This window comes from Primulina eburnea, chromosome 7 (assembly GCF_022965805.1).
Source record: "Primulina eburnea isolate SZY01 chromosome 7, ASM2296580v1, whole genome shotgun sequence".
In the NCBI taxonomy this organism is placed as follows: Eukaryota; Viridiplantae; Streptophyta; class Magnoliopsida; order Lamiales; family Gesneriaceae; genus Primulina; species Primulina eburnea.
Genome location: NC_133107.1, coordinates 13018832 through 13025326, shown reverse-complemented (window position 1 = coordinate 13025326; position 6495 = coordinate 13018832). Strand labels below are relative to the sequence as shown.

Below are 6495 nucleotides of genomic sequence, written 5' to 3'. Positions count from 1 at the left end.
GACCCATAAACCGTGAAGGAAACACTCAAAACCAGAAAGTTTTCTACTTTCTGAAAGAGCAAAAGAATTAATATTTTGAAATATAGAAAATCCAAGAGTGAATCTCAATAACTCCGAAGTCAACCAAGAAACCACAAATCACGCATAAAGAAGTCATAACAAACAAAATCATGTATAGCCGATTTTTACCTAGAATGTTGCCCTGCCGGATGAGCAATGCAATTGATGGTGGGTCCGATTGCGCCTTGTATTCTTTCGCTAAAGGAATCACAAACAAAATCAAACATGTATAGCCGATTCTTACCTGGATTGTCGCCCTGTCGGATGAGCAATTCGATTGAGATGGTGCATCCGATTGCGCCTTCTATCATCTCGGTAAAGGAGTTGGTAGAGATTTTGTAGAATCGGGCGATCCGGATTAGAGGTTATGGGTTGAAAGGTATGGGCTCGTATTTTGAATTCTGTAGGTATAATGAGGGCAAAAAATGATATAAATAATTTGGTGTCTTACATGGCAATTTTTATAATCGGTTCAGATTTAATAAAATAGAATAGATATAGATAATATTCTCGAGACAACAACGTAATCACACACTTATATATCATACAAAACTCATATGAAACAGTCTTACGGGTTAATTGTGTGGCACAAATCTCTAAACTAATCCGATATATGGAAAAAAAAAATCAGTTTTTGTGTAAAAAAAAAAAATTTACTACAGTTGTCTCACAAATATGTGTAAGTGGGACTGGCTTGTAAGAAAACTATTACATCATATTTTATGATAATCAAATTCCATTTATATTTTATACTCAATTATAATGTTGGACCATCACATCATTAACTATAAAACTTAATCAATTTTGTTTTAACGAAATAATGCCAAATAAACAAAGCAATTATACATCAGTAATAACGTGTACTTGTAAAATTAAAATTTTACAAAATCTAGTGAATATTTGAGTTTCTACACATTCGGTTATTCCAATTTGTTAAATAATATCTGATAATTTTAATTTAAATGTGCACTTGTAATTATTATTTAAAACTTTACTATTAATAATATATTATCATCGCAATAAATTATTGATTATATAATTTCAATTTTATATATAATTATTAATTATAATTGTATTTAAGAATGTCAGTTAATTATTATTATTAAATAAAGAAATGAAAAGAAAATAATGAGAAAACGACGTGGTCGGCAGGATTCGAACCTGCGCGGGCAGAGCCCACATGATTTCTAGTCATGCCCGATAACCACTCCGGCACGACCACCTTTTGTATAATTTATAGTATATATTATGTTTTAATCCAACATCATACACATGTGAATGGGAAAAAATCAGTTGATTGCTTTCGGTGATACGTAAGTCTATTTTACCTTGCCGAACATGGCAGTATTTGAATTAAGTATGAATTGAAGTTTTTGGTATACGAGAGAAAAATGTTAGGAATTTGTTAAAACTTGTGATTGAAAACAATATTATAGGAATGGAAATTAATTTATAGCCGATTAACAAAATAATAACGATAACCACATATTTAAATCCAGTGATTAATTGAGCATGAGAGCCATGAATATTTGCGTTTGAACGGAAGAATTTTATTGAATACAATAATTGTCTATGCTAAGTAAAACAATTAAAACATGATGCTTGAGTTGTTGCAAGGTTTAAAAGATTTGAGTTGCACCATTACAGTTAGCTATAATTTTTGATAAAACGGCATGCGCTCGGTTCTAAAATTGGTATCGGAGTCAATGTCGTGAATTTGATTCTTATTGATTGCAAGGTGTACAATTATTGAAATGAAGATTGTTGTGTTAAATAATTGTTTCTACTAGGTAGAGTATTCAAGACGTGGTGCTTTAGCTATTATACGATTTAAAATATTTGAGTTACACAATTACTACCACGTACAACTTTGGTAAAACAGTAAGCGTTCGGCCCTATAAATTTGATTTGAAGTGAGATATTTAATTAGAGATGTTGGATCAATTAAGATTTTGGTGTTAAACAAATCTTAAAGCAAAAATGAACCATGTAAAACTGAAGTAACCAAGTCCATAAGCTAAACTGAATGAATTAAACTGGACTAAGTTGAGCATAATTGACTAGGACCTAAAGAGAAATGTATCTTAACAGTTTTATCGGTTTAGCAAATATCTTCATTTACTTTTAAGGACATCAATTTACACCAGAGGGCTAAAATGATTTTTGGACAAGTTTTTTGTACCATGCTGACAAATCTAGCATCAACAACATTACACTTTGTATGAATGTCAAGGATGATGATTTGGACAAAAGACAAGTCAACGGACATTTTTCGGAACTTGAGACTATTTGATTCAGAGTCTATAAATAGAGAAGAAGTTCAGTTTAGTAAATTTCTACGACTCATAAAAAGATTCAAGCATTCAAGCTTTCAAGTCCTTGAACTAAAATCATTCGGTTGAGTATACTTTACAAAGAATTGTACATGATCATTAAGGATCATTAAGTGCTAGGATATTACAGTACTATAACTCTTTGTATTTGACAACAGTTCGTATATTGTTAATTATTCAGTTGTTTGTACAAATAGTTTCAATTTGGCAGTGTTTAAGTTCAAACTGAACTAGGATTTTGTACATTGTTTGTACTATTCAAAGTCTTCTAGTGTGAGTCTTCCCAAAAGAAAGAAGGGGTGACGTAGGAGCTTGAGTTCTCTGAATATTCAGAAAAAAACTTGCATACCTCTCACTTTTAGTTTACCATTCAATTTACATAGCCAAACCATAATTTGATTTGTTCTAATATCCCGGTTTGGCTTCCTTCGGCCGCACATATTTGTTAGTCAACCGACATTAACAAACGAGAATACAAAATTTAGTTGCCAACCTGACTAGATTAATTTCAAAATGGCAATTTGTGTCAAGTGTTTATTCAACCCCCTTTCAAAACACTTTAACCGATCATATCAATTAGTATCAGACCGATTTTTATTCTTGACTCTGAACATTTCTTTCAAAATGGCTTACAGAAAAATCTCAATGTTCTCCAATGAATATTTTGATGACTGGAAGAAAAAATGTAGGCTTATTTAGCTGCTCGGGATGATGATATGTAGTTCGTTATCATGAATGGACCAATGAAGATATTTAAAGTCAATACAGCAATGGACATCACCAAATTTGCTCCTTAAATGTTAGAAAAACTAAGAAATGAATGGATGAATGATGGCAAGAAGAAATACAGAAGTTTAACAATATCAAGATGAAACTTGGAGAATTAATGTTTGACTTTAATGAGAGAGTCGGTGGCATTGTGGTTGAACTCTGTGCACTTGGAAAATTGTACATCAACCAAGAAGGGATCTTGAAAGTATTAACATGAGTTCCAAAAGAATGAGATATCAAGACTATAACAATACGTGAATCCAAATATTTGAACAAGATAGAATTCTATGACTTGATTGCAAACTTAAAAGCTTGTGAATTTGAATTGCAATCCAGAGAAGATGATCGGTCTACCTCTCAATTGACTAAGGCTCTAACTGCTATGAAGCTTGAACCATTAGTTTCAAATGAAAAGTCGACTGAAAAATTGGGCGATGCCATGTCACTAATTGTGAAGAAGTTTGACAAGTTTATAAGGAAGAATCAAGGTAATTTTCAAAGTTCCAGCCGAAGATCTTATCAAAATATGGAGTCAACTGATGACTCCAATGCATGTGTTCGATTGTGGCATGACTAACAACATCATAGCAGACTATCCTAAACCAATTAAGGACGACAAGAGGTCATCTAAGAAGGGAAAAAGATCCATTGAAAGAAGGAGAACCAAGGATGAGAAGAAATATTTTAATAAAAGCATGACCAGAAAGTGCTAGTGGCCAAGGAAAACAAGTCAAAGTGGGCTGACTTAGACTTTGAGTCTTTTGAATCAAAAGATCCAAGCAGTTCTAGCGATTACAAGGAAGTAAGGTGCTTGATGGCCAATGGTGCTGACTTGGAATCCACCTGTGACGATGTATTTGATTTTAGCTAAATTGATTTTACACGAGAGAACCTTTTCAGTGTACTTTATGATATGGTCAATGAATAAGAAAGATTTTCTCAATAATTCGAAGAAGTTAAAGCAAAAAAAATTGACCTGGTAGTCAACAAAACTGAATTTGACTGAGAACAATCTAGTGAAATGTTTAGTATAAAGACAAAGATTGCTAAAATGAAAACTGAGAATGAAAGATTATAGGATGAAAACCAGAGGTTAAAATATGATAATAAGAAGCTAATTGAACTAGTTACATCTTGGAACAAGTCTTCAATTACCATAACTGAAATAAAAGAGCTGCAGAAGCCTATTAGAGACAAAACTAATCTCGGTTTCAACAACAATGAATGTATTCCTGACACAAGTACTCGACAGAAATTGGATATGTGCAAAGGAAAATACATTCATTTTGTTAAATACAGTTTGGTACATGAACATCAACAACACATCCCTCAAGTTGCAAAGCCCGTTGAAAATATTAGTAAAGACAGAAAGTTTGGTGTTGGTTGCGTGTCTGAGAGTTCCAATACTAAGTCAAATTGGAAGACTAACCAAATCAGTTTAGCTAGGCATAGCTCAATGAAAGGCAAGTCTATCTGATACTTTAACATCAAGCTTGTTAGAAAGGATATAGACTGACCAATGGAGTTAGAATGGGTAAACAACATATGGTTTTTACTACACACAGAACACACCACACACATGCATATGAATAACTTATTTTGAACACTACAAGTGGTCGGTCAGTTAAACCGATCCAAGTCTTGGTTCCAAAAAGACTAATTTTGTCTGGATCCAAGTAGATATGAGTACCGAGATTTATTCTTCATGCAGGACACATGAATTGAACTAACCAAGAAGTTAGTTTGGTATTTGGATAGTTGATGTTCAAGGCACATGATCGATGAAGCTAAATTGCTATCTAAACTAGGGATGACAATTTTCGGATTTTGTATTAAACTCGTCTTGACGGGGCGGGTTTAGACCTGTCTAAACGGGTACTAAGAGGGTTCGAGGTGGGTCCTGGTTAGCTGGACACGCCTTGAACCCGGCACGTACATATTTTTATAAAAATAAATAAATATTATTATTAATAAAATTATAATTTTTTTAAATATTTAATAATACTATGGCGCACGTATCGTATCTTGTATATATAATATGATAAAATTGACTATTTAATCCATGTTGATTTGAGATGTTTAAATACTTTGTGTGAGTTTTGGATAATTGGTTTTGTCAATAATATATTTAAAATGTATTTTGGAAGTTGTGTGTGAGTAATGAAAATAATTATGTTATATACATATATTTAAATCGAGAGATTTATCAAGTCTGACATGCGATATTTATGTTATACACATATATTTATTTTAGTAAGTCTCTTATTATACGATCTCACAAATTTTTATCCATGAGACATGTCAGTCATACTTATATTTAAAATAATAAGTGATATTTTTGATATAAAAAAAATAATACTTTTTAATTGGTGACTCAAATAAATGACTCATCTGAAAAAATTTTGAATATTTAATCGAGACATTTAATCAAAGTTGTATTTTAAAATATTTATGTTATAAATTTATCCAACTAGAATCATTAAATCTTGTTTTGAAAATATTATTTTATGATTTGAAAACATTTAGTCAAATGATATGTTATTGAGGAATTCCTACAGTAGAGGGTGATGTGGGGAGGAAAACAACACAATTAAATTTTTTTTTTTTTGTTACATTTTTTTTTTTGGCTTTTTTTTAATATTCTAATTTTTTATTTTAAAAAAAAAAACAAGTTTATCTTTTTTTTTTTTGTCTTGGAAATTTTCTTATATTATTTTTTCTTGTTTGACCGGTTCAACCCTTTTTTTTTTGTAATTGACTTATTTTTTATATCCCAAAAAAAAAGAAAAAAAAATATTTTGTTTAAAAGTTAAAATTTATTTTTACAAATATTTGCAACAAAAAATAAAATTTAAACCTTTAATAAAATTTTAAATACAATAAATAATATTTTCTTTTTTAGGGATAAAAAATAAAAAATATTTCTTATATTTAAAAGTTTAAATTTATTTTTGGATACAAATGTGATATTTCAAAATCCAATAAATAAATTTCAAAATACAATTAATCACATCGTAACCAAAAATTAAATTTTAACTTTAATAAAATTTAATTTTAAATATAAGAAATTATGTTTTAATTTTTAGGATATATGAAATAATATAATTTACAAAAAAAATTAAAAGGGCAGAACAGTCAAAGTTGAAAATTTGACAAAATAAAAAAGGAATTTTTTTTATTTTTTATTTTTTTTATCTTAAATGTTTATATAAATAGTAAAAAATATATATTTATTAAATTTTAAAATAAAATATAAATAAATATCAAATATAATTACATATATTTTTTTTAAAAATAAATCAAAATATACTAAAATATTTTTAAAATAATA

At 29.7% G+C, this 6495-nt stretch overlaps 1 non-coding gene across 1 annotated transcript; it reads right to left on the bottom strand.

Annotated features, from left to right (window-relative positions):
* Nucleotides 1-1200: 1200 nt before the first annotated feature.
* On the bottom strand, nucleotides 1201-1282 carry TRNAS-AGA (transfer RNA serine (anticodon AGA)). Its single transcript has one exon. It is a non-coding gene; the product is annotated as a tRNA-Ser (tRNA).
* Nucleotides 1283-6495: the final 5213 nt, after the last annotated feature.